Genomic DNA, 25,123 nt, shown 5'->3' on the forward strand with positions numbered 1-25,123 from the left:
TGGATACTATGTCATTTGGTGCTTATGTATTTGGTATTAATGTTATTTCATTGTCTATGGTAACTTTTTAGTAAGATGTAGTTTCCCTGCATATCCAGTGCCCTCTGTAGAACACTCTGCTACCTCTCTTCTATGTGTACTGCCCCATACACCAATACAATGCCATAATAGTGTATCTTCATGAATTACTATATCCAAAAATATTCACCACCTTGTGACTAACCTGGTGATCAAGTCCTTTGAATTTGACTGTGTTGATCTTTGACAAACATAATTTTCTGCTAGGTCTGTCCTGAGGGAAAGCTTGTACTCCCTCATCATAGCTTTGCCATAATAAGACATGAGAAAAACAAGAGTGACAACAAATACCCACCATATGGCTTCTCCACACAGATTGCCTCCTCTTCCATCTCTGCTCTAATTTTAATGTCTCCCTGTCTACTAGCTGAATTCATATTGCCTACATACATGACTGTGTTACCTCCTTCCTCAGGTAATCTTACTTTCATCTCTCATCAAAATCCAAAAACATTTTCAATGGTTGAATCTCATCTTCTAGAGAGTAAACTATCCACTGAGTTGAATTGTTGATCCATGTATCCAAGTGTTTATCCACATATTATAAACAATTTTTGTAGCATGATGAAAAAATAAATTTAATTCTCTTGAACATTCTTTTTATATAGGATCAAACATGAAATAATTGAAAGTGGGGAACATTCAGCAAATAGCCTCTCTCCCTGTGAGATAATGTATGGATAATGCATTTTTGCTTATTGTTAATGTAATTTTACTTCTTAATGGGAAGGTCTCCCTCATCTATTAATAGGCCCATGTGACCTGCTTAAGTCACACGGAAGCCTGAGTTGTATGAGTTGAGTTACTTGGAACAGGAAGGGGTGGAGCAGGAAAAGTGAAACAGGAAGAGGCAAAGCTGGAGCAGAGCTGAGAGGAAATTGGTCAGAGTGAGTGAGAGAGAAAAGCAGGCAGCTGGCTAGCATGAGTGAGAGAGCTTGTTTATGATTTTGTTTAAGGGACCTGGTTTGTCCCTGGTTTGTAACAAGAGAGAAGTCTTGGGGAAGGTGTTGCACTCTGTATTGTTATTGTATATAGATTTCTTTGTTACTATAATGGATTTAGCTTTCTGGTGTTGGAATTTGGCTTTCTGGGGTCTGGATAAATGTTTTGGTTCTGTCTTCCATGTGGAGAGTGTGTTGTATTTCATGATTCAGAATTGCACTGGCCCATTCATGGCTGCCATAGGTTCTGTGAATATCACATTGGCACTACAGATAATTAAAGCATCTATGTCTTCCCATGGTTCTTTTTTTCCCTGTCCTCTCAGCTAAGAACTTTGCTTTACATTTAAATTAAAAAGGTTGAGGCCATTTACTTTTCTCCCCTCTTCCTCATCTCATAACATTTCTGCCATTATCTCTTTCTTCACTTTTCTGTCATAATCTCCTCTTTCACTCTTGTCTCACATGAAAATGTAGTTCTTCTTGCTAAGGCAAACCCCCTATATATGATAAGTGATCCAATTCTCTCGCAGCTTCTCTATACAGATTGCCTCTTCTTCCATCTCCATTCTAATCTTCAGTCTCTCCCTGTCTACTGACTGAATTCCTGCTGGCCACCTTGTTACTGCCATCATAAAAAACCCTAACTTCATCCATCTATTCCCACTAACTGTCATATATTTTGCCTCCCTTTTATGGCCACATTGCCCATGAAGGTCATCTACAATTAGGGCTTCCACTTTCTTTCCACTTGCCCTCCTAATTCTCTGTGGTTTGGCTTTCAACCTCAACTCAACTGAAAATGTTCCCTTTAAACTCATCATTTCTTGTTTTTTATTTGAGTGATCAAAGTGATGTAATGATTGTTAGATTCTTTCAAGGGTACACATTTACCCATGGTGGATAGCATGGAAAGAGAAATAACTTAGACTTCAGACCTGTAGAAACTTTGTCCAGGTTATTTGCTTCTGCAGATATTTGACTTGTGCAGTAGAAATACTACTTGAGGATTTGAAGGAAACTCGAAAGGTGAATAAAAAATTGGGGGGGGCCTTCAGTATAGTATAGTCCAAATTCTTTTGATTTTTCCTACCTTGTTGGTCAGCTGATCTGGATAGCTGAATGTGAATGTTCCTAAAATTCATAGCTTAGTTTCCAGTCAGTCTTCATGGAGATCACTTGTTCTTGGGAGTTTATATGGACATGATGTCTTTGACAAAGTCTTCATAATTGATGCAGCCATTGGAGTCTTCTTGACTTGCCAACAGGGCTTCCATCTCCTCTTCTTTCATCCTTTCACTCACGGTAGCTAGCACATGGTGAAGTTCAACACCCATGACTGTGCCATTGTCCTCCTTGTCAAAGAAACACAGACCCTCAATGAAGCCTTCATGAATTCTATGGTCCTCATTGTTGGAAGCAGCCTACATCATGGGCAGGAACTGCTCAAACTCAATTTTTTTGGCATTCAGCTCTTCATTGCTAGAATTTCCCAGAACTTTCTTGACCCCTTCATTGGTTGAATTGGTACCCAGGGCACACAGGACATGATCAACTTGGTTTAATGTGATCTTGCTTTTGCCAGTACTGTCAAAGAGGAGGAAAGCCTCCTTGAAGTCAGCAATCTGGTCAGCACTGAAGGACATGATGGAGATGTTGATAAGCTGATGAAGTGAGCTGAGGGCTGCTCCTGTCCCTTCATTTATTTGTTAATAGGCAAATCTAAAAGTCTTTTCTCAATGCTGTGTTGCAAATGCATTTTTAATGGAATTAATGTATTTTTAATGGAATGGGAAAATATTTCCTATACATTAATAATCCTATATGATCTACTTAAGTCACATGGAAACCTAAGTCACATGAGTTTGGGTCACATGCAGCCTTTGGTGGGAGAGCTTACTGAGTAGGTGGAACAGGAAGGGGTGGATCAGGAAGGGTGAAACAGGAAGAGACAGAGCTAGAAAAGAGCTAGGAGAAAGTTGGTCCAACTAGTCAGAACTGGGAAGGTCAGAGAAAGCAGGCAGTTGGGGCAACAACTAGAGTGAGTGGGAGAGCTTGTGATTTTGTTTAAGGGAACCTGTTTGTGGGAAGCCTAACAGAGGGAAGGCTTGGGGATAGTAGTACCCCTTGCATTTTTATTTTGTATGGATTTCTCTTTTCCTATGATGGATTTGGTTTTCTGGTGTTGGGATTTAGCTTTCTGGTGTATGAATAAATGTTTTGGTTCTGTCTTCCATGTGGAGAGTCTGTTGTATTTTGCAATTCAGAAATGAGCTGGCATGTTCATGGCTTCTGTAGGTGCTGTGAATATCTCATTGGCACTACAAATGCCCATCCTTCTTAACTTCTCTACAGAATTGGACATCCTATAATCTTTGATATTCTCTTCTCTCTACATGATCATGACAGCTAGTAAAAGAACTAAGGGGGGGGGGGAGTGGAGCCAAGATGGCTGAGTAGAAACACACACATACGCTAGCTCCAAACCCACAGCCCATAAAATATCTGGAAAAAAGAACTACCAACAAATTCTGGAGCAGCAGAAGCCACAGAACAATGGAGCAGACAAGATTTCTGTTCCAGAGAGCCTGAAAACCTCTCCCAAAAGGTCCTTCACGCTGTGGACGCGGAGCCAAGCCCAGCCCTGCGTTGGCCGCATGGCACTGACAGGAGCAGATCTGAGCAGGCTTCAGGGACAGAATCTGCAGCAGCCACGGGGGTTCCTCCACCCACAGGTGAAAAGGGTTGGTAAGAGGGTCTCTTTGGTGGGTCAAGAGGGCAGTGGGGTGCCCCTATAACTCAGGCCCCCTCGGGAGGCAGCAGTGGAGGTGGGAGCAGACCAGGGCTCCCCAAGCAGGCAGGAGCCTGGATCCATTGTTGAAGGTCTCTGCATAAACCCCCTGAGGGAACTGAGGCCTGAGGTGGCCCTGCCCCCATCTGAGCATCTGAACTTAAATCTCACACTGAATAGCAGCCCTGCCCCCTCCCAAAGCCCTGAGGCAGGGAAGCAGCATTTGAATCTCAGACCCCAAGCCCTGGCTGGGAGGATCTGGAGGCAAAGTGGGTGTGAAAAGAATACTCAGAAGTCAAGTCACTGGCTGGAAAAATGCCCAGAAAGGGGAAAATAAATAAGACTATAGAAGGTTACTTGCTTGGTGAACAGGTATTTCCTCCCTTCTTTTCTGATGAGGAAGAACAATGCTTACCATCAGGGAAAGACACAGAAGTCAAGGCTTCTGTATCCCAGCCCACCCAATGGGCTCAGGCCATGGAAGAGCTCAAAAAGGATTTTGAAAATCAACTTAGAGCGGTGAAGGAAAAACAGGGAAGAGAAATGAGAGAGATGCAAGTAAAGTATGAAAAGCAGGTCAACACCTTGCTAAAAGAGACCCAAAAAAATGCTGAAGAAAATAACACCTTGAAAAATAGGCTAACTCAATTGGCAAAAGAGGGTCAAAAAGCCAATGAGGAGAAGAATGCTTTCAAAAGCAGAATTAGCCAAATGGAAAAGGAGGCTCAAAAGCTCACTGAAGAAAATAGTTCTTTCAAAATGAGAATGGAACAGATGGAGGCTAATGACTTTATGAGAAATGAAGAAATCACAAAACAAAACCAAAAGAATGAGAAAATGGAAGATAATGTGAAATATCTCATTGGAAAAACGACTGACCTGGAAAATAGATCCAGGAGAGACAATTTAAAAATTATAGGTCTACCTGAAAGCCATGATCAAAAAAAGAGCCTAGACATCATCTTTCATGAAATTATCAAGGAAAACTGCCCTGAGATTCTGGAACCAGAGGGCAAAATAAGTCTTCAAGGAATCCACAGAACTCCGCCTGAAAGAGATCCAAAGAGAGAAACACCTAGGAACATTGTGGCCAAATTCCAGAGTTCCCAGGTCAAGGAGAAAAGAGTTCAAGCAGCTAGAAAGAAACAATTCAAGTATAGTGGAAATACAATCAGGATAACACAAGATCTAGCACCCTCTACATTAAGGGATCGAAGGGCATGGAATAGGATATTCCAGAAGTCAAAGGAACTAGGACTAAAACCAAGAATCATCTACCCAGCAAAACTGAATATAATACTTCAGGGGAAAAATTGGTCTTTCAATGAAATAGAGGACTTTCAAGCATTCTTGATGAAAAGACCAGAGCTGAAAAGAAAATTTGACTTTCAAACACAAGAATGAAGAGAAGCATGAGAAGATGAACAGCAAAGAGAAGTCATAAGGGACTTATAAAAGGTGAACTGTTTACATTCCTACATGGAAAGACAATATTTGTAACTCTTGAAACTATTCAGTATCTGGGTACTGGGTAGGATTACACACACACACACACACATAGAGACAGAGTGCACAGAGTAAATTGAAGAGGATGGGATCATATCTTAAAAAAATGAAATCAAGCAGTGAGAGAGAAATATATTGGGAGGAGAAAGGGAGAAATGGAATGGGGCAAATTATCTCTCATAAAAGAGGCAAGCAAAAGACTTTTTTAGTTTGGGGGAAAAGAAGGGAGGTGAGGGGAAAACATGAAGTTTACTCTCATCACACTCCACTAAAGGAAGGAATAAAATGCACACTCATTTTGGTATGAAAACCTATCTTACAATACAGGAAAGTGGGGGATAAGGGGATAAGCAGGGTGGGGGGGAAGATGGAAGGGAGGGCAAGGGGAGAAGGGAGCAATTTGACTCTTGGGGAGGGACAGGATCAAAAGAGAGAACAGAAGCAATGGGGGGCAGGATAGGATGGAGGGAAATATAGTTAGTCTTATACAACACAACCATTATGGAAGTCGTTTGCAAAACTACACAGATTTGGCCTATATTGAATTGCTTGCCTTCCAAAGGGAAGGGGTGGGGAGGGAGGGAGGAAAAGAAGTTGGAACTCAAAGTTTTAGGAACAACTGTCGACTACTGTTCTTGCCATTAGGAAATAAGAAATACAGGTAAAGGGGTATAGAAAGTTATTTGGTCCTACAGGACAAAAGAGAAGATGGAGACAAGGGCAGAGAGGGATGATAGAAGAGAGAGCAGATTGGTGATAGGGGCGATTAGAATTCTTGATGTTTTGAGGTGGGGGGAGGGGACAAAAGGGGAGAAAATTTGGAACCCAAACTTTTGTGAAAATGAATGTTAAAAGTTTAAGAAAGAAAGAAAGAAAATTCATGTTAAAAAAAAGAACTAAGAAAGCAATGTCATGAATATAGAAGAAAGTGTAAAATATGTCATTGGAAAAATAGCTCATCTGGAAAATAGGTACAGGAAAGAAAATTTAAGAATTATTCCTCCAACCCCAGCTTTTGACCCTCTTTCACCTGGCTTTCTTTCTCCAGCTCCAGTACCTTCCTCCTCAATAACCATGACAGAACAGGCCATGTCCTTTGCCAAGGACTTCCTGGCCAGTGGCATCACTGCTGCTATCTCCAAATGGTGGTGGCCCCCACTGAGAGAGTTAAGCTACTGTTGCAGGTGCAGCATGCAAGTAAACAAATTGCAGCAGATAAGAAGTACAAAGGCATAATGGATTTTATAGTCTGAATTCCAAAGGCACAAGGGGTGCTTTCCTTCTGGTGGGGTAACTTAGCAAATGTCATCAGATGTTACCCCACCCAGGTCCTTAACTTTGCCTTTAAGGATAAGTATAAGCAGGTGTTTTGGGGAGGAGTGAACAATCACATACAGTTTTGGAGGTATTTTGTTGGCAATCTTGCCTCTGGTGGTGCAACTGGAGCCACTTCTCTCTGTTTTGTTTACCCCTTGGATTTTATGAGAACCTGCTTGGCAGCTGATGTTGGGAAATCTGGCACTGAGTGGGAATTCAAAGGCTTGGGAAATTGCCTTCTGAAAATCACCAAGTCTGATGGAATCTGTGGCTTATATCAAGGTTTCAATGTCTCAGTGCAGGAGATCATTATCTATAGAGCAGCTTAGTTTGGCATCTATGATGCAGCAAAAGGTATACTCTCAGATCCCCAAAACACTCATATTGTGATAAGCTGGATGATTGCACAAACAGTGACTGCTGTAGCAGGTGTGGTCTCTTATCCCTTTGATACAGTAAGGCGGCGAAGGATGATGCAGTCTGGGCTCAAAGGAGCTGATATCATGTACACTGGGACAACTGACTGCTGGAAGAAGATTGCTAAAGATGAGGGTGGCAAATCTTTCTTCAAGGGTGCCTGGCCCAATGTTCTTAGAGGCATAAGTGGAGCTTTCCTGCTTGTCCTGTATGATAAGCTGAAGAAAGACATCTAAGTACATCCTAACTAAGGAAACTGTGACTATATATCATGTAAAATACTTAACCATACTTAACATCTTGGACCATTGACCTTCAAGAAATTTCTGTTGTCTTTTTCTCCAGGCCAGATCGTGTTTGTAGGGGAGCCAGAAAAAGCTCTTAGAAAAAGGGACTCATTTATTGTGATGCATTATGCACACAGTGGAACTGATGATGATTCAGAATATTGATTATTGGTTTTTGGGAAAATAACAGTTTCTGTGGGTCCAAGGAGGTAGATCAGCTTAGACCATCTAGTTAAATGCTCTTTTGTAGGACCATAAATTTGTGTCTTAGTATTTATTTTTTAAAAAATCACGTCTCCCATTTGTACTTAAGCACTATATATACTCTTTTGCACAGGTGACTATTTGGCAGTTGTGATGATCTGTGTTGGGCATTCTATTATTAAACAATTAATACACAGAAGACTCTAAAATAAAAGAACTATTCCTCCACCTGAAAGCTGTGATCAAGAAAAGATCCTGATTAATAAAATTGAAATTAAGAAAACTATCGAACTAATAAATAAAATTAAGATCTAGTTTTATGAAAAAAAAACAATGAAATAGATAAACTGATTTATTTGTTAAAAAAATATAAGAAAACAAAATTACCAGCATTAAAAATGAAAAATGTGAATTCACCACCAATGAAGAGGAAATTAAAGCAATAATTTGGAACTATTTTGCCGAACTGTGAGTCAATAAATCTGAAAATCTTTGTGGCATCGATATTTATAAAAATTTAAATTGCCCAGAATAACATATAAGGAAATAAAATACTTAGCTGCATTTTAAAAAAGAAATTGAACAAGTTACCAATGGAGTCGCTAAGGAAAATTCTCCAAGACCATTTGGATTTAGAAGTGAGTTCTACCAAACCTTTAAGGAACAATTAATTCTAGTACTATAAAAACTGTTTGGAAAAAGAGGTGGAGTCCTAACAAATTCCTTGACACATATATGATGCTGATACCTAAACCAGGAAGAGTCAAACCAGAGAAGGAAAATTATAGAATGATTTTCCTAATGAGTATTAATGCAAAAAGTTTAAATAAAATATTAACAAAGAGATTGCAGCAATTTATCATGAGGACAATACATTATGACCAGGTAAGATTTATACCAGGAATGCAGGGTTTGTTCAATATTAGGAAAACTGTCAGCATGATTGACTATATAAATAACAAAAATAATAGAAATCATATGATAATCTCAATGGATGCAGAAAAAGGTTTTGACAAAATACAGCACACATTCTTATTAAACATTAGAGAGCATAGGAATACATGGAATTTTCCTTAAAATGATAAGTAGCATCAATTCTAAACCATAAGCAAGCAAAATATGTAATGGCAATAAGCCAGAACCCTCCCCAATAAGATCAGGAGTGAAACAATTGTGTCCATTATCACCACTGCTATTCAATATCGTACTAGAAATGTTAGCTTTAGCAATAAGAGAAGAAATTGAAATTGTAGTATAGGCAGGGAGGAAAGAAAACTATCGCTTTTCAGATGATTTGATGGTATGCTTAGAGAATCCTAGAACATCAACTTAAAAACCTACTTGAAACAATTAACAACTTTAGCAAGGCTGCAGGGTAAAAACAAATGCACATAAATCATCAGTATTTCTATATATTACTAACAAAACTCAACAGTAAGAGACAGAAAGATAACTATCATTTAAGTTAACCAGACAATTTTTTTGGGAAAAAATTATACTGTTTAAATACAACTTTATGTGGTTAGAGGTTGCTTATACTCTGAATGTTGCCTGACCTTAGTAACTCTCTAAGAATGCTGGAGATGGCTACACATTTTTTTGAGGGGGAGGAGTTCCCCCTATTCCTAGATCCACCCAAAGCATTCTTGACATGGGTCCTTATACCTAGGACTTGCTCATATTTTGGGCTCCCTTCAGGCAATTTGTTTGACTCACATATGAATACCCTTGTCAAAATCCTATATAATGTAAAGTTTCCAGAAACTGGTAAGAGGTAGTTACCTCTTCTTTTTGGCTAAATTTCTCCATCAAATGGTCTAACAAATTTCTTTGTAAAACTATTTCAGGTTTTGGGGTTTGTTCTCACAAACAACATGTCCTTGTTATATCTGGTTTCACTAAATCACAGGGAACTAAATGTCAGACTAGATAAAGAAAGGGACATTCCAGAGACTCTGAAATCCTACTTTTTACCAATTAAGCCTTCTTGTACCAGTTAGAATTGGAAAGAAGACACTGAAGGAAACCAGTTGCTGCAGCTGTTCTCAAAGGGGACATAGATAGCAAAATGGCTGATACAGAACAATATGGAGCCAATTATGTTCTTCTGAAAATTCACTTTCAACAAATTGAATCAATCATTCAATTAATCAAAAGGGTAGATGAGTCAGGAAGAAGTCCTAATCACTCTGGGAAGAGTTAAGTGCTTTAATGATTTTGGAAAAAGACAGATGACCCTCATAGCCTTGTGGCTGAAAAAAATCAGGCATAACTTGTTTTATGTATAACAAGCCAGTTCAGAATTAGGCATTTGAGAGGCAGGTCAATCCAGTGGTGAAATCTGTCAGTGAGTCAACAAACATTTATTAGATCCTCACTATGTACCTGACTCTAACCTAAATCCTGGTAATATAAGAAGAAACTTCTTGCCTTCAAAAAGCTTACATTTTAATAGAGGAACAAAACACATAAAAGGAAGCTAAAAAAAGGTGTGAGGGAGAAAAAAAATAGCAGGAGACTTTGTAGAGAAACTGTATGGACATGAAATAGTAGTGCATCCTGTAGAGGTTATGAAGAACTTCTAAGATAGAATTACCCTTTGGGGGGGGGGGCAGTGGGGAGAGTACAGTCTTTCTCCTCCCTCCTTCCCCACTGACAAGATGATGATATTGTGAACTTCAAAAGGTCAGGTCAGCTCACATCTGTGTCAAACAATGTCAAAGAAGCAATGGCTGTGGATAGCTTTTCCCCTGAAATCTGAGAGACACACTTAGGAACTAGACACACCAAGACAGGTAGTTTCAGAACTCAATGCAGACAGCAATCCATGGTGCTCCACAGGGGTGCCACAACTAAGGGGACCTTCATGGAAGAAGGTCCTTGAAGAGAGAAAAGAACCTGCAATAACAAGGAGTTGTGAGTTTACCCCTTGGCCATATGTGCTAATTTCCAGCAACTTTGGTGGGGATGTTTATGTAACAACTGTACTTGCTTAGTAAATAAATTTTCTAAAAGTTAATTGAATCTATTAAATCTGATTAATTAAATCTGATAATCAATGGAAAGCACTGTGTTTGCCAGTAGTTAAAATCTCACCCAACTAGTTGCCTTTCTAGAATAACAGTGAAAAGCAGTCACCAACAACTTGGGTCTTCCCCACCAAAGCCTGGGCATTTGGGGGAAGTAACCCTGGAGAGAGCGCTCATCTAGGAAATGCCTTTTTCCAAAGTGTATCATGTTAGACACATGAGCTATTCAAAAACTGTTCAAAGAGGTCATTTTTATCAGGTTTCTGGTACCAAAAAGTAAAGGGGGTGGGAGACAAAGGAAGGAGGGTGATGGAGGCCATGTCCTAAGGAGAGCTGCATTTCTATCGCTCTACCAGGTGAGCCAGATTTGTCTCTAATTCTTTCTCTAGGATAAAAGCCGATAAGGATGCACGGTAGGAAACTGAGCAGACCTGGAGGACATACGTGGCCCACATGATCCTCAAGCGCGGCCCTTTGAATGATTCAGGGCCGCACTTGAGGATTTAGAAGGCCACATGTGGCCTCGAGCCCACAGCTTCCCCACCCCGGAAACAGAGCTTGCATTCTAATTCCCCCTGACACAACAGTGGTCCAGGAACCCTTCGCTCTCCCGCTTCCTCCACAAGCCTCAGGCGGACCCAACGGCGTCCTTAGCAACCAGCTGGGAGCTTGTGAATGGGAAACACGCAGGTGAGCGGAAAACTGCTGACAACCAAGGTTACCTGAAACACTACTAGCTCCTGGGCCAGGCACAGAAATCACTTAGTTCTGTGGGCAATGAGAGGCAGGAGGGGCAGGCTCAGGTTCCCTTGGGGTGAGGTCCATCGTCCTACCTTCCCCTTCTACCTAACCGGCCCCGGTTCCCCGCTGGGTCAGGTTTACACACGGTGAGACTAAGAACGTGGACCCAAGCCACGCCAGATGTGGAAGCACAAGTCGTACTGGGAGCGATATATAAGGGCCATTCAGGACCTTTCTCATTCCGCGTTTGTGTTCAGGGTAAGAGTATGCTTCTGAGGTGCTGTCTGGCGGGTGTGTAGAGTTTTTCATTGGTCTGATAGCTTGAAGGAACCTCAGAGGTCCTCTAGCACAGTTGCTTCGGTTTATGATAAAGAAACTGAGGTCTAGAAAGATGAAATAACTTCCTCAAATTCACAAAAATAATAGATAGCCTAGCCAGCTTAAGAACCCGAAGCCTTCTGGGTTCAGAAGCAATGCTCTTATATCTTTGAACCTAAACAGTAGTCAGGTTTTCTCACAGAAGCACACAGTTTGGTTTTTTTTTTCATTTATTAGCTCCATTCTTTCCTTCCTTCCTTCAACATTAGATGTAACATTGTACTAAGTTCCAGGAGAGAAGAAAAAATAAAGGCATGATCTACACTCACAAGGTAGTTGTGATCCAATAGAAGTTCTACTAGATGTTAGAGAAATTTATATAGATAAATGGAAGAAAATTAGAATATGACAACCGCATAAGAAGAACAAAGAATTCTCTTAGATCAGGTGGGAAGTCATTTCCAGTTAGCAGATCAGGAAGAGATGATATTTAAACTAGGCCTTGAAAAATAGATTAGTCATGAGGGTGGAGGGGTGAGGGGATGGGAGGGTGAGATTCTAGCAAGGGCACTCTAGGTCCCGAATATACTGCAAATGTTAGGATCATAGAGGTAATTACATGAAGAGTATGAGATCAGACAGAAAAAGACAGGTCTGAGCCAGAAATCTTATTAAATTTATTTTTATTCTGAGTTTAACAAAATGAAATCAACATTTCCATGTTCATAGTAGATCAGAAAAAAAGAGGTTTACATAGGAATTTTATTTATAACTTTATCTAAATACAAATTTATAACATTAAATTCATTGTAATTTACAAAGATACTTTATATTTCTTTGTTATTTCTGGGTTTCTGTCTAATTTTTGAAAATATGCTTTATTGACCCTCCTTTCTTTTTCTGCTTTTTTTTTAACCCTGTCATGACCCCTCTCTTTCTCACTCTGCTCCTTATTGGGGAAAAAGAAAAACCAAGCTCAGTAAGAAATCTGAATAGTCAAGGACCAGTTACAAGCAGTAGTTTAAAAAAAAATTCCCACACTGACCATTGCCAAAAATATACATTTTATTCTGCATCTTGATTCAACATCTCTTTTCTAGAATTGTGATTCGTAATTGGTCCTCTGGAATCATAAGAAGTCATTGAACTGATCAGAATTCTTAAATCTTTTAAAATTGTTTTCCTTTATTCTGTTGTTGTTTTATAAATTAGTCTTCTGTTTCTGCTTATCAAACTTCATCAGTTCATAAAAAGTCTTCCTAGATTTTTCTAAAACCACTCCTTTCATCCTTTCACATAGAACAATATTATTCCATTACATTCTCAAACTACAGTCAGTTAAGTCATTTTTCAACTGATTGGTGCTATTGGTGTCTAATTCTTGATATAATAAATGTAATGGGCATTTAGCACATGGACATGAACTTGATTAGCTGATAGAACTTTAATAAATGAAGAAGTTTGCTTCCAGGATAGTAACAATGGCATGAAAGGGAAGTGTCTTAGAGTGAATGTGGATCGTTTGCAGATAGCCGATACCTGGCTGTGTTCTATTAACCACAATAGATGAGTGATGTAGTGGATAAAGTACCAGTGCAGGAATCAGGAGGACCTAAGTTCAAATCTCACCTCAGATACTTGATACTCACTAGCTGTGTGACCTTGGGCAAGTCACTTAACTCCAGTTGCCTCATTCCTGGGTCATCCCCAGTCATCCTGATGAATATCTGGTCCCTGGATTCAGATGGCTCTGGAGGAGAAGTGAGACTGGTGACCTGCACAGCCCTCCCTCACTCAAGTCATGTCATCATTTCTCTGATGGCATGGTCTTCTTCGGCAACAAAGGACAAACACACACACACACGCACACACACACACCATTAACCACAAGGTCTTCTATTCACCTTTGAAAGGCCTTAGTTCTTTGGGTTGCTGTCTCTGTAGTTACTCTTGTTAGGTGGTCATTGAGCGATCATGCTTTAAGGATAGAGGCTTTGGGACCTTCTCCCCCCAGAAGCGCCAGGGTCTCTGTCCTTGGTCCCTTTGCTTATTCTTTTCCATTCTAGGTGAAGAGAGTGGAGTTTCTGACTCTGGAGATTTCAAAAACTCAGGAAACTGAGCTGGAGGAATCTGAAAGTGTGAGTTCTGGGCAGATGTTGCAGCTAGTCCAACACTGATGTCCCTTCCAGAGTAACCACATAGACCCAAGCTAGCAGAAGCTAAGGCACAAAGATTCATATCAGTACATGACACTCAATAATTATATGGCATCAAAATTGTTTGTCTCCTGTGATCTCTTCCTTCCTAATTCATAAATTCATATGTTCATAAATCTGAAAGATAATTCTTTTCTTGCTCTCCTAATTTTTTCTAAAATGACCTCTTACTCCTACGTGTGCATGTGGAGGCTTATATAGGTTTATGGAATGAAGTTAGTCTACATCTAGTTTCTGCCAAGGCTGTTTTCCAGTTTTCTCAGCAACTTTGACAAATAATGAGTTCTTACTAGTGGAATGAAATCTTCCTTTTTTTTTTTTTTTTTTTTTTACAATATGCCGCTATGTTCATTGGCTTCTGGATTGACCTTCTCTATTTTTAAGGTAAACCAACCAATTATGGTGACTACAGTGTTGTAGTATAGCATCATGTGAAAAAAGTCAATATTTAATTTCTTCTTTGACTACATTTATTTCTTCTTATCTTACAGCTATAGTTAGCCTTTTTTAGTATTTGTTAAACATTAAAGAGGATAATGGGCAACCGTGGTTTACTCTGATTTTACTGGAAAAGTCTCTAGCCTTTATTATGTATAATGTTCACTTTGCTTTTGGATACACACTATTTTCCACATTGATGAAATGTCTAATTTATTGTACTTTGCAATGCTTGTTAACAAAAATAGGTATCAGAATTTATCAAAGGTCTTTTCAGTATTTGTTGATATAATCATGATTTTTATTAATTTTTGTTATCATAAACTATTATGTTTAGTTTTCATTATGCTGAACTAACAGTGCATTCCTGCTATAAATCCAATCACATGATTATTTCAGTATGTTGTAATATGTTTGCTAATATTTTACTTCATATTTTTATCATTGATTTTCATTAGGGCCATAGTTTTCTTTCTCTGCTTTGTTTCTCTCTGGATTAGGTATAGTACACATACCTAAGTGATTTATGTTAGGCTGATGTGTTAATTCAGATTTAACCTCATCTGTGCATGAAGTGAAACTGTATTAATATAGAGTATACAGTTATTTATTCAACCATACAAACATCAATCCCTCTAGGAACAAATCACTACTTCTTGGTGCAATAAATTCACTTGATTCCTAATAATATCCTGCTTTTCACACGATTCCTTCCAGCCAGAAGCTGTATGTCTCCCTCTGAGGTAGTGTTCTGACATGTCTTCATCAAACAGTGCTGCACTTGAGCAAACACAGTATACTCAAATTTATGAGTTTGGGAAATGCAGAAATCTGCTCTGGACTTGATCTAGGAGCAAATTCATAGCTGTTACCTCTGGTCAGTTTTAATGATTCTGGCTTAATGATTGCAAATTACTAGGTAAGTTCTAATTAATTACTTATTACCTAAATTTACAACGAAAGGAAACTATAAAACAAAACTTTAGTTTCCTAATTTCATTAACAAAAGTATATCATTTGTTTACCAAATTTGGGACATACACACACACACACACACACACACACACACACACACACAATTTAGGGGATGTACACCTACCATTGCATCATTGCTAAACTATGTTATTTTTTAGTATATAGAAAAACTGCTTACACAATAACTACTTAGTTAAAAAATAGAGACTTAAAATGAAGTTGTTCAGCCTAAGTTACCATATTTATTCCCATTGCAAGTGTGAGGCTGATTTTTATCATAGAGTTTGGAAGGATTCTTTCTTTTCTCATGGGACCTTTTGATATAGGTCCCATAATATTGTAATTAACTATACTTTGAATATTTTCCAGAATTCATTTTTATGTCTATTTTTCTCCCTTGGGAATTTGTTTGTATCTTGTTCAATTTCATTTTTGATACTGTCCTGATATGTAAAATAGATTAATATTACTAATTGTAATTAATTAAATAATCAAAATATTAATTGATACATTGATAATTATATATTATATTTTAATGTTTATTATAATTATGTATTAATGAATATATTTATAAAGATTGATTAATCTAGTTCCATTTATCTGGATATTTCATGTTTTGTATATTTCATCCATTTCACCTAAGCTGTCATTTTTCTTAACATATAATTTGACAAAATAGTTTTGATAGTTTCCTTTATTAAATATTAGACTGTGAACTTTTTCATTGCTGGCACAAATAGTTTGGCTTACCTCCCTCTTTTTAGGTCAGACTAGGTAAATGTTTCATTTTTATTGGATTATTTTCCCCCAAAATATGTTTCTAGTTTTATTTTTCAAATCAGTTTTTTTCTTTCAGTATTATTAATTTCTTCTTAGATTTTCAGAATTTGTACTTTGTTCTTTTTGGGGGGGGGTGATTTATTGCTTCTCTATTTTTTAAAAAACTGTATGCTCAATTCATCTATCTTTCCTCACCCATTTTGCTGAAGAAAGTGTTTAGAAATGGAAAATTTTCCTTAATGATTGCTTGAGTGGCAACTTATAAATTTTGACATATTAGCTAACTATTGGTTGTTGTTGTTTAGTCATTCAGTCCTGTCCAGCTCTTTGTGACCCCATGGTCTCTACATAGTACATGAGGCCCTCTCTCCTCCACTATTTCCTGAAGTCTGTCCATTTTTTCCATAGCACTATCTATAAATCTCATCCTCTGTCATCTCCTTTTCTTTTGCCTTCAATCTTTCCCAAAATCAGAGTCTTTTGTAATGAGTCCTGTCTTCTCATTATATGACCAAAATGTTTAAGCTTAAGCTTCAGCATTTGGCATTTCAGTGAATAGCCTGAATCAATTTCCTTAAGTAATGACTGATTTGATTTCCTTCCTGTACAGGAGATTCTCAATTAGATAGCATTGATTGTGTGGTGTTCAACTTCTCTTGTTGTCCACATCTCATACTGTAAAAACCATGCCTTTGACTATACAAGACATTTGTCAGTGAAACCATTGCTTTTTATTTTGCTGTCCAGATTTGCCAGTTTTCCTTCCAAGGAGCAAGCATTTTTAAATTTCATGGTTGCAGTTGCCATCTGCAGTGATCTTTGGGCCCAAAAATATAAAATCTGACAGTGCTTTCATTTCTTTTCCAACTGTTTGCCAGGAAGTGGTGTGCCTAGTTGCCATGATCTTAGCTTTTTGATGTTAAATTTCAAGACAGCTTTTACACTCCTCTTTCACTTTCATCAAGAGGCTTCTTAATTCTTCATTTTCTTTTAGCAGAGTGATATTGTCTGCATATCTGAGATAGCTGATATTCTCCTTGCAACCTTAATTCTGGCTTTTGATTCATTCATCTTGACCTTTTCCATGATGTACTCAAAATATAAGTTAAATAAAAAAGGTGATAATATACAGCCTGTCATACTCCTTTTTTAATCTTAAAGCAATCAGTTGTTCCATGTTTAGTTCTTACCATTGCTTCTTGGTTTGCATATAGGTTACTCAGAAGACAAGTAAGCTTCTCTGATACTCCCATCTCTTTGAGGACTTGCCTCATTTTGTTGTGATTTGTGCAGGCAAAAGCTTTAGTGTACACAATGAAGGACAGGTAGATGTTTTTCTCAAACTTCTTTGTTTTCTTCATAATTCAGCAGGTGTTGGCGATTTGGTCTCTACTTCTTCTGCCTCTTCAAAAATCAGCCTGCTCTTCTGGTAATTTTCAATTCAATTTGTATTACTGAAGTCTGGCTTGTAGAATTTGAAGAATAATGTTGCTGGTGAGTGAAAGGAGGGCAATTATTTCGTTATTTGAACATTCTTTGGCATTGCCCTTGTCTAGGATTGGGGCATAAACTGATCATTTCCAATGCAGTGGCCACTATTGAGTTTTTGAAATTTGTTGATAAGTTGAGTGCAGTACTTTTATAGCATCATGTTTAAGCATTTTAAATAGCTTAGCTGGAATTCCATTATGTCCACTAGCCTTGTTGTTAGCAAAGCTTCCTAAGGCCCCCTTGAATTCATTCTCCAGGATGTCTGGCTCTCGATCAGTGACCACACCAACATGGTTATTGGTGATATTAAGATCTTTCTTAGATAGTTCTTCTATATATTCTTGTCACTTCTTTGTTTCTTCTACTTCTGTTAAGTCCCTACCACTTTTGTCTTCTATCATGCCCATTTTTATATGAAACTTTCCCTTGATATCTCTAATTTTCTGGAAGAGATCTCTTGCCTTTCCCTTTCTATGGTTTTCTTCTATTTCTTTGCATTGCTCATTTTAGAAAGCCTCCTTCTGTCTCCTGACTGTTCTCTGGATTTCTGCATTTAGTTGGATATGTCTTTCCCTTTTTCCTTTGTCCTTCCTTTTCCTTCTTTCTCCAGCTATTGGAAAGCATCATCAGAAAGTCATTTTTCTAACTGTTGATATATATAGTCTAACCATTGCACTTGTAAATTTGCTCTCTTTTCCTACTTTTATCACCTGGTCTTCTCTCAGTCCATAATATTTCTTAGTTTTGTTCAGTTTTTTTTCTATTTGGTCATGTCTTTAGGCTTTTTTCTGAATTGAGGCTTTGTGCTTAGGTGTCAGACTCCACCCTTTTCTGTTTTCTTAAAATGTATGGGCAGGTTCTGCTTGCTTTAGATGTACTACTGTCTGGGTCTAGACCTTAATTGCTGCATGAACCACTGAATTTTGACTCACTCTTGAGGTGCTTTGATTTGGTTTTGGCCTTAACTTGCACAGCTCTGAACCCAAAATTGGCTTTGTTCCTTTCTGTATACCTGACAGGTCCCTCTCACATGTTGTTGCTGGTGGTATCAGGCCTCCCGTCAAATCTCGGTGCTTTGCTTCCCTCCTGAAGCCCTAGCTTTTGTTGTGATAAAGCTGGGGAATGGGCTTCCTGAGTACTGAGTTGCCTGATCACTGATCTGGTATGCTGTTAATATTTCCTACTGTGCTTTGATGAACCTGCCTAGGTGCCATGTTACCCTCGTGTTAGGTTCTTCACTCTCTGGAAACTGATCTGGCCCTTATCTTCTGTGTATCAGGCGGGACAGTCCAATGGTAGAATGTATAGGTGTTATATAAATAACAGCCTAGCAAAATTTGGCATCTCCCATATCCAGTCTGTAGCCAGTTTCTCTGTTCATTTCACCGTTGCAATTATTTTCCAGTATGCCCCTTCCCTTCTCTGATACTACGATCTTGCTGGTGCAGGCTCTGATCACCTTATACAATGACCATTTCAATAACATATCAGTGGGTCAGCCTGCCTCAAGTTTCTCCCCACTCCAATCCATCCTTCCTTCAGCCTCCAAAGTGATTTTACTAAAATGTAGTTCCAACCATGTCACTCCCTTATCCAATAAATTCCAGTAGTTTCCCCATCACTTCCATGATCCAATATAAAGTGCTCTGTTTGGCATTCAAAGCCTTTCCTGACCTGGCCCTCTCATTCCCTCCCTTACTGCCTGCCATGTACTCTTTGATCCAGTGAGAATGGTCTCCTTGATCTTGCACAAATAAGACACTGAATCTCTCAGCTCTAGGCATTTCTTCTGACTGTCCACTATGCCTGTAATGCATCCTCCTGGTTTCCCTGGCTTCCTTTAAGTTCCTACCAAATATCCTTTATGAAATGCTTTCTGATTCCGCAAGTGGTTAACTGTTCTCTTCTTTCTCAAATTATTTTATCTTTATTTATGTATGTATATGTGATAGCAATCTGTAAAACATAAAGTTTTTTAAGGTATGGATTGCCAGGCCTAGAGGCCTGAGGGCTACCCGAGTCTTCTTACCTCTATCCCGAGGTCTTCGGTTGGCCAAACTGGATGCTCGTATGAGAGAAAGGACGTTCCAGAGTCGAACAAGGGTTGAGCTTTATTTCAGGGTCTAGTTACAAGTGCAGGGGAATTCTTCCTTAGGAGGGAGCGAAGAATCTCCCAAGGAGGCAAAGATCTTACAATAAGAGATTGGAAGTAGAAGTATAAGTGGGGAGAGAGGGGGAGGGGAGAGAAGAGAGAGGAAAAGCGGAGCCTTGTTGTCCTCACCGCTCCACGCCCCTCCGCCCAAGAGAACTTTCAGGCTTTCCTGATCCTACTTAAACCCTCCAGCAGCATAGTTTGCATCTGAATACCGTGCTGTTAGATAACAATAGTGTGCCCAGATCCGGGACAATCTCGAGGGCGGGGAGAGCTCTCTCCCATCACGTTTGTCACGGGAAGAGGCAGAAATACATGAGATAGCTCGGTTCACCTCGATTCCCAGTCGTTTCCTGGGGGGGCCTCGTGAGAACTCTAAGATTTAGAAGTTCCCACCTTTACCCGCCCGAGACTGTCCACCTGGAATTGAGCTTCCATCCCCAGCATCTCCCCCTTTTTGTTTTGCGCTGCACGCACATGGCTCTAGAGCAAACAGTGGCTGGAGGCTGAGTGGATTAGGAAGGCCTTTAGCATATGAGTACCCCACAACAAGACTTCATTTACACAGAAATCTGCAGCTAGCACAACTGACAAAGAGAGGCATCAAATAAAACAAAGATGAAGCTAAATGGCTGAGTTACAACAAGAGACAGGGCAATCACTAATTCCAAAGCATATTCTAAGAGAAGCAGCTAGTGCTGGCGCCTTACACATCACCACCCCCTCAGTCATGCAAATGGATCTCAACGGCCAAGCCTGAATGGCCAAGCCTGTGGTATTCAGGCGAAAAGTTGGTCATCTCCCAAAAAGTTGGTCACCCCTTCCCCCCCCAATGTCCTGGGTTTGTGATATCAAAGTCCTCCTTCAGCTGCCAGAAAGAGATGCCTAGATGGAGTGGTCAGCTATGTTGGGATGAGTGCTGCTTCCTCTCTGGGCAGCAGGGTTAAAGCTGTCATCAGCAGACTCAGGTGGTGCATGATCCTTCTCCGGGGTCTCCGGGCTCTCCAGGGTCTCCGCCTCCTGCATCTCCGCCATCTCCGACATCGGTTTACACCTACGGATCCTTCTAATAGGAATCCATGCATTCCCTTTTCCTGTGGAGACACAAACATACCCTGGACCCCATATTAGTATCTTATACGGACCTTTCCATTTCCCTGAGGCCATATCCTTTACCATGGCCCATGTGTCCTTATTTCCAGCCTGGGTATTACTTTCCTTGCGGGGTTGTCTTGGAATCTCATAGCTGGAGTAGTATGTGAGTTTTTGGAGATATGCAAAAAATTGTGTGTATACACAGCTGTATCAAGCTCTGATTGTGTTAGGCGACCTCTTAATCTCCCCCTTTTTTGTTTAGCGAGAATCGCCTTTAAGGTGAAATTGATAAGGCTGCATACTGGCTGTTTATTTTGGTATAGCTGCTGCCAGGTGCTCACAAATGCTTGATTAACATTTGTAAGGAACCTGAATTTTATGGATTTTTTCTTTATAACAAACACAGGAGCATTCCAGGGTGACTGTGATAGCTCTATATTTCCTTTTTCTAATTGCTCTTTAACCAATAGTTGTAGTGCCTGGAGTTTTTCTGGAGTCAGGGGCCATTGCTCCACCCAAATCGGGGTGTCTGACTTCCAATTCAAGGATGGGGACTCCAGTGCAACAGCAATGGCCCTTACTAAAAATTTGATAGCTTCATCCCCAGGCGGGTCATGATGTCCCTGCCCCAGATGTTAAAACTAAGTCCTGGAATCACCAACGGCCATACGGTCCCTTGGTGATCCTCTGCCTCCCACTTTACTGGGTGCATTGTCTCTAAGGTATTTTGGCACCCTCCTATTCCCCACACTGGTCTCTGGCTTTCTTTGAGCTTCCAGTGCCGGGGTACTGAGCGACCGCTAAGGCAGGTCCTATCCGCTCCAGTATCAAGGAGGCCAGTCATGGGAATTCCATTGAGCCAGATTGTACACTCAGGTCTATTCTGTCCTATTTCCTTTAGTAACTGGATTTGAACTGAGTGCTTTAAGGGAAGGGCAATAGCTATGGGAAGCTGATTGTCGATATGAGCTGGCTCGGCTACCACATTGGAGCATGGAAGTGCTGTGGTGCCGGTGGGATAAACTCCTGTATATATAACTACGGGTGCATGAGAAGGGTTCTGTAATATTAGGGATTCCTCCTGTATGGGGTCTCTCAGGGGAATCATAGTAAACTGATGAGCTGCAAGCTGGCACTTCTCTAAGCTGTAAAGGTGTTGCATTCCTTCCTCTGGCCCCATAATCTCCTGTATTCTCCCTCCAAGGGGCCGTCCTGATTCTCTGCCAAAGGGTACACTTTCGGGGCCCTCGAGGGGCCCCTCACCCCGTTTCCCGACTTTCTACATTGTCTAGCTAGGTGACCTGGCTTTCCACATGAAAAACAAGGGTCCTGGCCCCTCCCTGTACTTATTTCTTTCCTACACTCTTTCTTAAGGTGTCCCAGTTTTCCGCAATTAAAACATTTTTTCTCCAAAGAGATATTACTTAAGGCTGCGGCCAGGTACTTCCCTTGCACCTGTGCCAAGTAGACCTGACTTCCTACCCTGTCACATCTTTGTATCATTTCTTCAACAGATGCATTCTTTGGCAGTCCCAGCATTGCCTTTTTGCAGTCATGATTACAATTCTGCCGCAGCAATGTCCTCAACACTATCTCTGTCCCTTGATTCTCCTCTCCCATGTCTCGGCCTACTGCCTCCTGCAGCCTGGCCACAAAATTAGTAAGTGGCTCAGTGTTTCCCTGCGTAATCCTAGTCATGGGAAACTCTCTCTCTTTCTTAGAGGCTATAACCTTCCAGGCCGCAATAGCCATTCCAACAATCAAGACATAATCGGCGGCCGAGTACTGTAATTGATTTCCTGTAGCCTCAAACTGCCCTGTTCCTGTAAATCGCTGATAAGCCTGGAGGGCCTGAGCCCCTAGCCCACTGGTAGTGCTCTTTACCCTCTGAGAAAATTTTGATACCCAAATCACATTCTGCCCAGGGGTAAGGCAGGCTCTAGCTAAGCTCTTCCAGTCATTAGGAGTCAGAACGAACTGACCACTGAGAGTCTCAAGCATGGCTATGACAAAGGGTGAATTGGGGCCATGCTTGGTGCAAGCCTCTTTGAGAGTCGCTACTCTCTTCCACTCTATAGGTATGTGGCTCCTCCGAACCCCACCGGGGACACTGGGGTCCGCTATTTCTAGCACAGGAAATGTCCCTACGTCTTCTCCATTCTCTATAGCCTTTCATATTCCCTTTTCCAAACTGGACTGTGGCCCTGGACTGTCTGACCAATGGAGCATGCTATAAGGAGGCGCAGAGGGAAGACACGGTACATTCTCCCCTGCCTCGCCTTTTCCATCCGCTAGATGGAGCTCCGAACCTATTTTTTCTTTACGCTCCTTAACTTTCTGCTTACCAGGGTTCTCCCCTCCCCTCTCTCCGCTTCCACTCTCATTCCAATCCCGCCCTGGCCTCTCCGGCCCTTCCAAAAGGCTCTTAATTACACCGTATATCAGGAAATCTAAATCCTCCAGCTCCCCGGGGCATAGTTGCTCATAAGCGGTCATTTGTTCTCCAGCCACTCCCCATCTTTCTCTTGATATTCCTGTCTGCTTGAGCCAAGGAGAAACTTTCCAAATCCTTTTACAAAATTCTCGGAGTTCGTTTAACGCTATAGTGACCCCCGCCTCCCTGCATTCCCTATAAAGTATCTCAGCCCAGACCTCTTGTTCCTCTGGCTTTATTACTGGCAATTCATTCCCCATCCCTGCCCTTTTCCCATGGGTGTGGGAAGCTACTCTCACTCTTTCTCTCCTTCCGAATCTAGGATTCGGGACTCGCGTCTTTCACAGCCCCTTCCGGGTGTTCCCAAAACACCCAGGATATCTGCGCTCCCAGTCCTCTGTTCGGGGCGCCAACTGCCAGGCTTAGAGGCCTGAGGGCTACCCGAGTCTTCTTACCTCTATCCCGAGGTCTTCGGTTGGCCAAACTGGATGCTCGTATGAGAGAAAGGACGTTCCAGAGTCGAACAAGGGTTGAGCTTTATTTCAGGGTCTAGTTACAAGTGCAGGGGAATTCTTCCTTAGGAGGGAGCGAAGAATCTCCCAAGGAGGCAAAGATCTTACAATAAGAGATTGGAAGTAGAAGTATAAGTGGGGAGAGAGGGGGAGGGGAGAGAAGAGAGAGGAAAAGCGGAGCCTTGTTGTCCTCACCGCTCCACGCCCCTCCGCCCAAGAGAACTTTCAGGCTTTCCTGATCCTACTTAAACCCTCCAGCAGCATAGTTTGCATCTGAATACCATGCTGTTAGATAACAATAGTGTGCCCAGATCCGGGACAATCTCGAGGGCGGAGAGAGCTCTCTCCCATCACGTTTCTCACGGGAAGAGGCGGAAATACACGAGATAGCTCGGTTCGCCTCGATTCCCAGTCGTTTCCTGGGGGGGCCTCGTGAGAACTCTAAGATTTAGAAGTTCCCACCTTTACCCGCCCGAGACTGTCCACCTGGAATTGAGCTTCCATCCCCAGCAATGGATTGTCATTTGCTTTTTTTCTTCCTATGCTCAACGCCTATCATTGTACTTTGCATACATTTAAGATGTTTGTTGAATTTTTTGAATCACCATTTCATATGCAGCATCTGGCAATGTCCACCACTTGAAACTCAGGATGAGTCCCCCAGGAAATGGCTCCTCCAGGTTCTACCTAACCCAGGAGTCCACATTCCTATAAAACCATAGCATGAGGATACGATGATGTGTTTACCTTTAATATTGAGCCAGTGGAAAAGGGGAGTTAAAAGCAAAGGCCGTAATGAAATGCCATTCTAAAAAATATTGCAGTGAAACATTCTCTCTCATGGGCCTATGATACACTGTTCCACAAACTTATATAATATATCATTGGAAAGAATGGACACCTGTAAGCTATATATGTGGAGGGACATATATGCAAGGAGCATATGGGCAAAGCACATGAGTAGGAAGTCACATCTGCAGGGAACATGTATAGCCAAGACATGAGTAAAATGACAGTACATATCTCTGATGCCCACTGATGTCTTCTAATGGTGTCATCGTGATGCCCCAGCAGGTCTGATCCACACTGGTCTCACAATCTGTAACCAATGCTGCTGAAATTGAATGTACTCCAGTGGACACAGCTCTGATGGAAATCACACCTCCTCCAGATACCATTCAGCTGTTTAATGCTTCCTACATGCTGCTCCAGTACTTCCAACTTCTGACTCAGATTCAATCCTTGGCTACGTCTTCCTCAAAGTAAGAGTGGGTATTGCCAGTTCTTTTAAAGCCCCCAGATTTTTTCTTGTTATAGTTCTAAAAGAAAATTTAGTTCTAACTAAATATAGTTCTAGTATAGTTCCTGTTACAGTTCTAATCCCTTGTCTAGAACCAGCAA

General features: G+C 40.7%; 1 protein-coding gene and 2 pseudogenes across 6 annotated transcripts in view; 2 read left to right on the forward strand and 1 right to left on the reverse strand.

Moving 5' to 3' along the window:
- Positions 1-2,212: 2,212 nt before the first annotated feature.
- On the reverse strand, positions 2,213-2,680 carry LOC140531641 (myosin light chain 1/3, skeletal muscle isoform pseudogene; annotated as a pseudogene).
- A 3,710-nt stretch (positions 2,681-6,390) lies between these two features.
- LOC140531642 (ADP/ATP translocase 3-like) lies at positions 6,391-7,286 on the forward strand (annotated as a pseudogene).
- Positions 7,287-11,157: 3,871 nt separating this feature from the next.
- Positions 11,158-25,123, forward strand: part of TMEM232 (transmembrane protein 232) — a 324,122-nt gene continuing 310,156 nt past the window's right edge. The window contains exons 1-2 of one of the 6 annotated variants that reach the window (XM_072597246.1): positions 11,158-11,260; positions 24,797-24,984. The gene's annotated coding sequence lies outside the window, so the exon portion shown is untranslated. Of the gene's footprint in view, positions 11,261-24,793; positions 24,991-25,123 lie in introns of all 6 variants that reach the window. The other 5 variants (XM_072597242.1, XM_072597240.1, XM_072597239.1 and 2 more) reach the window with 5 other exon arrangements.

Source organism: Notamacropus eugenii, chromosome 3 (assembly GCF_028372415.1).
Source record: "Notamacropus eugenii isolate mMacEug1 chromosome 3, mMacEug1.pri_v2, whole genome shotgun sequence".
Lineage (NCBI taxonomy): Eukaryota > Metazoa > Chordata > Mammalia > Diprotodontia > Macropodidae > Notamacropus > Notamacropus eugenii.